Source organism: Sturnira hondurensis, unplaced genomic scaffold (assembly GCF_014824575.4).
Source record: "Sturnira hondurensis isolate 20B ecotype Veracruz unplaced genomic scaffold, ASM1482457v3 Scaffold0003038, whole genome shotgun sequence".
In the NCBI taxonomy this organism is placed as follows: Eukaryota; Metazoa; Chordata; class Mammalia; order Chiroptera; family Phyllostomidae; genus Sturnira; species Sturnira hondurensis.
In genome coordinates, this window is record NW_028075669.1 from 796,553 (window position 1) to 808,238 (window position 11,686).

The window sequence follows — 11,686 nt, forward strand, 5'->3', positions numbered from 1 at the left end:
ATATTAATATCATATAGCTTTGAAAATATTACATTGTACCCCTGCCTGGTGTGGGTCAATGGATTGAGTGCCAGTCTGTGAACCAAAGGGTCATCATTTCAATTCCCAGTCAGGGAACATGCCTGACTTGTGGGCCATGTCCCCAGTAGGGGGCACAGAAGAGGCAACCACACATTGATATTTCTCTCCCTCTCTTTCTCCCTCCCTTCCCTTCTCTCTAAGAATAAATAAATAAAATCCTTTAAAAATAAAATATCACATTCTACAATAAAATTTTGACTTGGTAATATAGGCAGACATATTAAATGCTTATAGCTTATATTTCTACAGAGCTTTGTATATGCCAAGAATTCTTCAATACTTCACAGATGTTAACTCATTTATTGTTACAAAAGCTCAACATTATAAGTATTAATATTATCATTCGCATTTTATAGATGGAGAAAATGAGGCACAGAGAGATTATAATATGAAGTTAGCAAGTTTATAAAACTATTGAGTAGAGGAGCTTAGTAGTCTATCTCTGTGTACCAAATGATTCTAAATTTATAAAGTGATAAATTTATAAAGCATTTAGGTGAATGCCCATGTAGAATTATGTACATAGATATATCCAGAAGGAAACATTGAAATAATGTAAAACAGCATTTTAAGAGAATTTATGTTATTTTCCAAAATTGGTTTTAGAGCTTTTCTTATTTTCAAAATTCCCTTTTCTAACATCTCCCTTGGGACTTCTTTTTAAAACAGTAACACAGAAACATGGATCCTGGTGTTTTGTTTTGTTCAGGCTGCTATAACAAACACTTCTTAAACTTTTGAGGCTACAAAGACCAATTTCAAGGTGACAGCAGATTCAGTGTCCAGTGAGAGTTATTTCACTTGTTTGTAGATTGCTGACATTATGCAATATATTCACGTGGCAGATCGAGAGCTCTCATATTTCTTCCTCTGCATAAGGGTTCTAATTCTATCATGAGCGTCCCAGTGTCATGACCTAATCTAATAATCTAACCCTGCTTTCTCTTGAAGGTCCCACCTCTAAATATCATTAAATTGGTGTTTAGAGATTCAACAGTAAACTTTGGGAAGACATAAGTATTCAGTCCATAGCATTGTAATGCTGGCCTGTAAAATTAATATCCTTCTCAAGTATACAATGTATTAATTTTATTCCAACAGCTGCAAAAGTCTCAACTCTTTTAAGCATCAGCTCTAAAATCTATGCTATGAGGTGTTTGGACAAATAACTTGTCATCTAGTCTCATGCAACTTGAAAACACTAATTATATTTATAACTAATGCCAATAACAATGCTAACACCAAAGCTAATCTAAGTAATGTTAATATTAATAGTAAGAAAACACTAATTTGATGCATTATGTTAAGAGATTCACATGCAGTTTCATTAAATCATCCCAATAACCTTATAAAGAAGATATTGTAAACTTTACTCTACAGGTAAAAATAGGGAAGCTTTGTATTGTTAAATAACTTATATGAAGTCTCCACCCTAGAAAGTGATATAATCAAGGTTGACAAATCAATTCTTCTTCCAGAAACTAATACAAGTTTTATTGTGGGTCTTCTTTTTGATGCATGATCACTGCCACAATTTAAGCTACCTGCAATTATAACTTACCTCATACTAAACTGGAAATATCTCCATCAAATTTTATGAAAATAATTTCAATTTCTTTTACTGCTTTTGGTAGAGCTGTGACTTTCCTCCCAGATTCTTCTGACTATTTCCTAATAGGAATTCAAAAAGCAGACGAAATAACTGAAAAGAAATTAGCTCAAATACCTTGACTAAAGCATTTCTTTGGCTCATGGGAAATACTAAACGTTTTCTAGTAACAGTTACAGTGTGGCAGATACAATGAACTCTTGATGTTCAGTGGCATTTCACTAATATAGTTTTGTCTCTAGAGTTTCTGCTTCTTTGCTTGTAATTACTATTTTTTCTTACTCCATAATTTGTTATGTTTTGTTGTGTTATTTTTACTAAAGTTTTTCCTAGTATTAATGCTTTTGAAAATACTACCATAAAATTTTATATAAGAGTAGTAATCTGGAAAGAACATATTGATCTAGTGGTTGATTATAATCAATTCAGTAAGTGATTGGCCTGAGTATGTGTATCTCCTAACTTGAAGATCAAATTCTTTGTCTTTTAATTGCTTTTGAGAATTAATTTTGATTCCTGAAATGAATAGGGATAAATTTGTGTAGCAAACAAGGTTTACAAGTCATCCTTTATGACTCTAGCACCTGCATTTATTCATCATATTTTAATATTATATTTTTTGTGATGGATTTGAGCATAGGTTTTCTCTCTCCTGCTATGAACAATTGATATTTATAAAACAAATAATCAGTAAGAAAGTCCTATCTGAATTCAGCAGGTCAGAGTGGCATTAAGAAGGATACAATATCTTCCTTTCTGATAGGACCATGTGAACATAACAGCTTTTTGAGGAGACAGCTATTTGGGGGTTTGTGTATAGATTTTGTCCAGGGACAGACCAAAACTAATTGACCCATTTGGGGATTGATGGTGTAACATTGGTCTCATTAGTATCAGGCAAATAAATTGAGCTAACTGAACATGGACTGAAAGCAATTTTCCATAATGATTAGTGAGAGTACACTTATATATAGATTTTTAAACCATGCTGTTTATCCTTGATGTGAGATATGTATGTAAGTACTTTCTCTCATTCATGTAGTACAGCTAATTTTTTATATTCTTAATTCTCACTACATTAAATTTTAGTTCAATATAAGAACAATGTTACTATAGCTTCTTGGCCTCTTGGCTAAGATCAAGTGCAGTATCTGTTCTTATCAGTTTATTATCTGATACATCCTCTATCCAAGGACATTATATGAAATGAATTTTTGGAGCTGGGAGTTGGAATAGGAGCTTGCTCCATCCATTCAGCACATTGATCAGGTATCGCAGTCCTTTCGAGAACAGTGCACCAAAAAAAGAGAACAGTGTTATTGAATAGTGTATTTCTCATTTAATTACTAATGTACATTAAGGTAACTTTAACTAAAGTAACACATTTAAAATTATAAAATGTAAATAATACAAAATTCATCTTGGAGACTTTTTAGTCAACAGACAATAAAAGCTCTCTTGCTTATGTTTTTGAATATCTATAGGAAATAAGGACTGACCTAAGCTTTGTACTAGTTACCATTTCCAACCGGCTTGAATTACTTGCAAAAATTTTAATAAAAACCTCTCAGTCCAAACCCAACTTTGAATCAATCTGTGACCAGAGACAAGATAACTAGCCTCTCTGTAGTACTATTTTGTCATCTGTGAAATGGGGATGATAATAGCAATTTGACACATGGAATTACTGTGAGTAATTACTGTAAAACACTTGAAAAATATGGTGACATGCAAATTATTACTAATTATAATAATCATACCTCGCCTGGGAGTCCTATTGCACAAAATCAGATGTTCATATGCAGTAAGTATAATTACTGAGAAAATCTACTGAAAATTTATCTTGGCTGAACAGAACTAAACTAGCTTTTTAGAAGCGGGTGTATATCAAGAGCAATAGCCATGCATTAAATAGAAAGGTTTATTTTAAAATGATAAAAATGTCAGATTGGACTAAGAAGGAAGACAAACCTAAATTCTTCTATTGTGACTTATATTGATTCAGTATTTTAACAGTCTCTAAAGCTAGCCTTAATTTCTTGAACTCTACAGATGGGTGTATCACTGTGTTGTGCCTAAATTCTGGGACAACAATCAAAAGTCAATAAAAAATGTAAAGAATTTCAGATATTACCAATATTTCTAGCTTCCTTTACTCATAATGAATAGGTAAGCTTTATCCTTAAATCAAGGTTTCTAACTTTTCCACTATTAACATTGGTTTTGATAATGCTTTGTTGTGGAGGATTGCCCTGTGCACTGCAGGCTGCTCAGCAGCATCCCCAGGTCTCTACCCACTAAAGACCAGTAGGGCTTTCAGCCATTATTGTGATAACTAAAAAAATATCTACAGACATTGTCAAATGCCCTATGGGGGAAATCACTCTTGGTTGAGAGCTACTGTCTTCAAACAGTGATCTATAACCAGAATATTTTAGCGAATATTAAAGAAATAATATATTTTTATGTTTGATCAAGGGGGTGGGAATAGGCCATAAGAGGAAAACACTGCAATGGTAAACAAAATTCCAACTTGTGATTAGGTCTTTACTTCTGTGCCCCCCCCTTTTTTCTATTATAATAGCCTTAGTGAATTCTTTTCTATTCCTTGTTCACCAAATGAATCAAACTACTGGAAGTTTTTTGTGTGTCTGGGACTGGGACTGGGTCGTAGGAGTAGATGTAGGTATCACTTATAGTCTGTATTCCCCAAAGCAAGACATTTTTAGATTTCATATCTTATTTTCATGAACAAACCATCAACTGATCATCTACTTGCATTCATTATCAACAAGACAATCTTCCCCCTGCCCCACCTCAGTGTTACAGAGAGGCTAGGGTGTGAAACAGTGATCTAAACCTTGTCACTCATCTTCTACAGTAGGCTCTGAGTTCTGTAGCTCCCTGTGGAGACTTAGTTGGATAACTACCAAACTCTTTTCCACCATGGCTGAATAACTTTACATTTTCAAAAATGTATGAGGGTTTCAATATTTCACATACCCTCTCCAGCATTTCATATTTTCTGTTTTTATTATACTATGTTAATATGTGTGAAGTGGTATTATATTGTGGTTTTGGTCTGCATTTCCTAAAATCTAATAATATTGAGCATCTTTTCATGTGCTTAAATGTCATTTGTATATCTTTTTTACTAGAAATGTTTACTCAAATCTTTTGTCCATCTATTAAATGGGTCATATGTCTTTTTAATGTTGAATTGTAAAAGATTTTTTACTCTGAAAAATAGGTGCTTAGCAGCTATTATAATTTGAGGGTTTGTCCCATTATGTGAGTTGGCCTTTCACTTATTTGATAGTGTTCTTAGAAGAATAAAAGTTGTTCTTTTTAAAAATTTGTTGTCCAATTTATTTTTCTTATATTGCTTGAGCTTTAAGTGTCATATTTTTAAACACTATTCCTTATCCAAGGTCACAAAGATTTAATCTTATGTCTTCTGACAATTTTATAATTTTCTTTCTTAACATTTTGGTCTGATTCATTTTGACTTAACTTTTTTAATATGGTGGGAGATAAAGTTCTAACTTCATTTTTTTGCTCATAACTATCCAGTTGCCTAGGCACCGTCACTTGAAAAGACTATTATGTCTTCAGTTTATTACCTTGATAGAATTAATTTTTCACAAATAAAAGGGTTTACTTATAAATTTTCAATTTTGTTCTATGGATGGTATGTCTATTTTTATTCCAGTACTACTTTATCTATATTTCTGTAGCTTCATAATACAGTAAATGGGGAAGTATAAACCTTCAAATGTCATTCTTTTCCAAGACTATTTTTGCTGTTCTTACCTCTTTGCATTCCAATATGAATTTTAAGGTCAGATTGTCACTTTATAATAAAAATATACTTGGAATTTTTATACTATGTATTGAATTTATATATTCATATGAGGAGTATTGTCATTGTGATAATATGGAATCTTCTGATCTATGATCATAGAATGTTTCTTCATTTATTAAATCTTTAAATTACTTCAGCACTCTTTTATAATTATCATTGTGAAGATCTCACACTACTTTTGTTAAAGTTTTCCTAAGAATTTTAATATTTGATAATGTTGTTAATGGAATTGTTTTCCTAATTTTATTTGAAATTGTTCACTGTGAAGATACAAAAACACAGTTTAATTTTTATAATTAATCTTATATTCTCTGCTTTATATCTTCTGACTTTATTGTTTATTATTCTTTGCAGGATTATTTTGCTCAGTTATTAAGATTTTCTCTATGTGGGCCATGTTATATTGTAGGTTGCTTTTACAGCAACAAATAACTTTTGCACTTTTCCCTCCATTAAAACAAGGGGAGAAAAGTTTAGTTCAAGAAAAATTAAAAAGATATCACCTTTTGTAAGTGAAAGGTGTTCTCACATGTATCATATATACAAAGCATGTTTATATATTTTTTAAAACTCAAGTTAATACTGGCCACTCTTCTCATTTTACCTGTCTAGTTCATTACTCATATTTGTAATTTTTTAAAATTAAATATGAAGCAACATTTAATAATTTTCATTTTTGAAAAGCAAGGTGCTATTACACCTACTTTATATCATTGAATATATTTTTAATTATTTTATTGTTGTTCAATTATACTTGTCTGCATTTACCATTCACCATCCCTGTCCCCCACCCCAACTCCAGCCATTTCCACTTCTCTCCCCTGCTTCCATCCCCTTTTGGTTTTGTCCATGGGTCCCTTATAGTTGTTCTTGAAAACCCTTCCCCTCATTATCCCCTCCCACCTCCCTTCTGGTTACTGTCAGATTGTTCTCTATTTCAATGTATCTGGTTATTTTTTGCTTGCTTGTTTGATTTTTATTAGGTTCCAGTTAAAGGTGAGATCATATGGTATTTGTCTTTCATGGCCTGGCTTATTTCACTTAGCATAATATTCTCCAGTTCCAGCCATGCTGTCACAGAAGGTAGGAGCTCCTTCTTTTTTTCTGCTGCATACTATTCCACTGTGTAAATGTACCACTGTTTTTTTTTTATTTATTTATCTGCTGAAGAGCACTTCAGCTGCTTCCAGTACTTGGGTATTGTAATTTGTGCTGCTCTCAATTTAGAGTCCAATAATCTGAGACTAAGCCTTGGCTGTATTACATCATAGTTTTGTAGAAGCTATTAATATTATTTTTTTGATGTCAGTATGTATCTTAGCTTGGGCTGCTACGCCAAAATGCTACAGACTAAGCAGCACAAACAGCAGACATTTGTTGTTTGTGCTGCTTACCATTGCTTACAATTCTGGAAACTTTGAAGTCCAAGATTAGGGTGTCCACAGATTCAGTGTGTGATGAGAGCCTGCTTCCTTTCTTGGAACAAGCTACCTTCTTTCCCTGTGCTTACCTGGCCTATCCTAAGTACTTGTAAATGGGAAGAGATAGATACCTTGTTTTCCTCTTACAAAAATACTAATTTCATTATGAGAGCTCTAACTTCATGACCTCTTCTAAACTTATTTACCTCCCGAAGACCCCAGCTACAAGTATTATCATATTGGGGGCTAAGTTTTCAACATAGAAATTGTGGGGAGGACACATTCAGTTTACAATAGTATTTATTCTTGCTTGTAAAATGGAAATATTAATACCATGCATTCAGTGGATATTTTGTGAAAACAAAAAATGTTAAACACAATGAAGCAATCTGTAAATTTTCAAGTATTATGGCAATCTTGGTTTTTATTTTTAAAACTGATGGTCATTTAACCTAAAAGTATGTAGTAGTGTGACAGAATTCAAATCCATTAGCTTTTCATTTATAGTGTATGCATCAAAATTAGGACTGTGCCTTGAATGAATCACATATCCTATTTGCATATGTGTAATTGTGTGAATCCAGTGTAAATCTTTTTATCCCCTATGGAATACAATTATTATTATCATCCTAGGTAGTAATATTAGTCTATTTCCATCAATAACAAACATATTAGATAGTAAACTCATATGCACTATCAGCAGTATGAATACTTGATACATTAATGCTGTATGAGTTTTGACTTCAAAATGAACATTCAATAAGCTTGCATTCTCTATTTACACTCTACAGCTTTGATATGCAAAACTTACAGATTTAATTTCAATTTTTACACAGTTCATAAATGAGCAGATTTCTATACGATTGCTACTTAGTGACTTTCAATATTAAAACGCTTTTCTCAAAATATAATACAATTGAAAAGATATAAATATGTAGATAAAGCATGCCCATTACTGAACTACATAACTTCTTATAACAGTACTTGTTATAAACAGAACATTAGTCTGTTCTGTTTATTTTTCAAATGAAGATATTCTCTATGTTGTAAAATAAAATACAGTATAGCAAGAATATGATAAAGTAGTCTTGGGGTATTGTTTGATTTTGCTATAGACCAGATCTTCTAAAATGTAACTTTAAAATCAAGAAGTACCATATTGCCTTTTGGTTCTGATAAATCCAAACTGACAACAGAAGTTGAACATTGATCAAGTGACAAACTTTCCCTCAGAGAACAGCAAAATAGCACCTCCAACTTCTCATCTTCTTTTATCATTTGAAAAAATCAACACCAGCATACCTTTAGGTACAATGCTGAATTAAACAGCCTAAATAAAATATTGTACCTGGACTTCCAGCCAAGATGGAGGCACAGGTGGAAACACTGTGCCCCCTCCCACAACTAAATTTAAAGACAGTGAGATTTTAGAAACAAAATGCAGCCAAAACAGTGAAAACTGAACTGTATGGAAGTCCGACAACAACGAACCACTCAGCCAGATGGGTAAGAGGGAGGCGGAGCGGGGTCGGGCTGGAAAGATCCTTCCGTTCCACTGACCCAGGAGCAGAAGCAGAGGCAGTTGGTGGATCCCAGGCGTGGGGTGGTGACGGGTGGACCCAGTGAGGGCGCATGGTGGCTGGCTGACTGTGATCACACATTCCCGCACAGATAGACCAAGCAAAGGAGGGAACAGTGAGACAGACGGCTCAGGCTAGGGCCCCAGCAGGATTTAGAGCCTGAAAGCACCAACTGGAAAGACTTTCTCAGGGTCGAGGGGCCGGGAGAGGCTCCCAGGCTCACAGAGAGTTTGTTGGAGAGTCCCACAGGGTCCTGGAGAGTACACAGGCCCACACACCGAAGAACCAGCACCAGAGGGGCCTAATTTGCTTGTGGGAAGCCGCAGAGGGGACAGAAATCTAAGAGAGGAGTGGAGCGGAGCAAAGCATCATTTTTTTCCCTCTCTAACCCCGCCCCCACATATCCAGTGACTGAGTTGCCCTGCCCTGGTGAACATCTAAGGTTCCGCCCCTCATACATAACAGGTGCGAACAGACCAAACACTGTGACTCAAGAACAGCTCAAAGCTCCAGAGCCTATAATTCTAAATGACCAAGAAATAGCCAACCTTTCAGATGCACTGGTGATCAGGATGCTCGCAGAATTGTTTGATTTTAGCCACAAATTAGAGAAATATATGAAGGCTAAACTGATTGAAATTAAGGGAAATGCACAGGAAACCAATAGTGATGGAAAGGAAACTGGGACTCAAATCAAGGGAGTGGACCAGAAGGAAGAAAGAACCAGACAGAAAAGAAAGAAGAAACAAGAATTCAGAAAAAAATGAGGAGAGGCTTAGGAACCTCCAGGACATCTCTAAACATTTCAACATCTGAATTATAGGGGTACCAGAAGGGGAAGAGGAACAGCCATGAGTGGAAAACTTATTTGAACAAATAATAAAGGAGAATTCCCCAGTCTGGCAAAGGAAATAGACTTCCAGGAAATCCAGGAAGCTCAGAGTGTCCCAAAAAAGTTGGACCCAAGAAGGAACACACCAAGGCACATCATAATTACATTAGCCAACATTAAAATGAAGGAGAGAATCCTAGAAGCAGCAAGAGATAAGGGGACAGTCACCTACAAAGGAGTTCCCATCAGACTGTCAGCTGATTTCTCAGAAGAGACCTTCCAGGTAAGAAGGGGCTGGAAAGAAGTATTCCAAGTATAATATCTGGAAAGAAGTATAATATCATGAAATCCAAAGACCTACAGCCAAGATTGCTCTATCCAGAAAAGCTTTCATTTAGAATGGAAGGGCAGATAAAGTGCTTCTCAGGTAAGGTCAAATTCAAGGAGTTCATCATCACCAAGCCCTTATTATATGAAATGTTAAAGGGACTTATCTAAGAAAAAGAAGATCAAAAATATGAACAGTGAAAGGACAGCAAACTCACAGTTATTAACAACCACACCTAAAACAAAAGCAAACCAAGAGGACAGCTAGATCAGGAGTGGAACCATAGAAATGAAGAACACATGGAGGGTTAGCAACAGGGGAGTGGGAGGAGGAGAAGGGGGGAGAGGGTACAGAAAATAGCATAGACAGTAGGTAGAAAATAGATAGGGAGAGGGCAAGAATAGTGGGGGAAATATAGAATCTAAAGAACTTGAGACACATGGTTATAAACTAAGGGGGGGGAGAATGGAGGGGGGAATAGAACAACTGTAATGGTATAATCAATAAAATATATGAAAAAAATATTGTATCTGTTCCAGAGAGACAATAATACAGTACCTTTACATACACACACACACACACACACACACACACAGACAGACATAATTAGTTTGCTGCTTATAAACAATAGATAAAATATCTTCCATTATCTAGAAATGATCAATCATAAATCAACCTTCTGGCATATAATCAAACATTTAGATCAATGTCTTTAAACTGTGAATAGATAGCCTGTTACTTGTAAGAGTTTAGTTCCACTGATTTTTATAAGGTGTATATAGCAGGATAGGAATCTATATACAAGTTATGACACAGTATTTTGTGCCTCACTCTTTTCTTAGAATTGTATGACAAATACAAACTTAAAAATTAATAATAATCCACAGAGTCTATGTCTATTAGATGTGTTCATTTAAACCTTGGACTTTCAGGATATCCAAAGCTTATATAGAGGCTTAGGGACAGCAGATATAAGATTCTGAAAAGGTAGTTGTTACAATAATTGCCCAACACAGTCCATAAACCATTTTTACAGATTCTAAGTTCCTAAAAAACTGAACATTTTCAGATTTGTCCTCAGGAAAATGATTGGAACAAAGACATATGGATTAGTGTCTTAGAATCCAAAGCTCTGAGAATGGAAAGGCAAAAATCTATTCATTCTAAAATATTAAAATTAAATATTATAACTTTATCCACATACACAAGCTTATCCATGGGTAAATGACAATGAAATAGGTAAGAGATCTAACAAGCAATATTGGCCTACTAGAACAAGTTCTTTTCAGCCTGACAGTTGACAGAGAGGAGGGGGTTTGGAGGGCTAGGTGAAAAGAATGTGGCAGGTGTGAGTAGATAGGGCAGAAGAGAGTAATAGGGGAAAAATAGGGACAAATGTAGCTGTACAACAATAAAAAATAAAAAGAAAAGTACAAATGGTAGTTACAGAATGGACATAGAGATGTAAATTATAGCATAGAGAATATAGTCAATAATATTGTAATAACTATGTATGGGAACAGGTGGATACTTGAAATATCAGGGGAAACACTTTGAAAAGTATATAATTGTCTTACCACTATGCTCTACATCTGAAACTAATACAAATTATATTGAATGTAAACTGTAATTTTAAAAAAGAATAAGTTCTCATCTGAATTACTTTGTTATATATTACCCTAATAGGACACCAAGGGAGAGACTGATTGCAGATGTTGACCATTTTTAATTAAAAAACTATGGGGCTAGTTAAATTTATATTCTGTAAATTTAGATATATTTAAAACTAAATAAAATAACACCTTTAAATTAAATAAATTATATATACATACACACAACTATATGTATGTGTATATGTATATATATATGGAGAGAGAAAGAGAGAAGGAAGAGACTTATAAAACTTCTAAATTACAGCTTATAAAATAATTATATCCAAATCCCAATAGCCCTCTATGTTCTTTATGTGT

At 34.2% G+C, this 11,686-nt stretch overlaps 1 non-coding gene across 1 annotated transcript; it reads left to right on the plus strand.

The window, feature by feature from the left end:
• The first annotated feature begins 2,802 nt into the window (after positions 1-2,802).
• On the plus strand, positions 2,803-2,993 carry LOC118983764 (U2 spliceosomal RNA). Its single transcript, XR_005065799.1, has one exon. It is a non-coding gene; the product is annotated as a U2 spliceosomal RNA (small nuclear RNA).
• Positions 2,994-11,686: the final 8,693 nt, after the last annotated feature.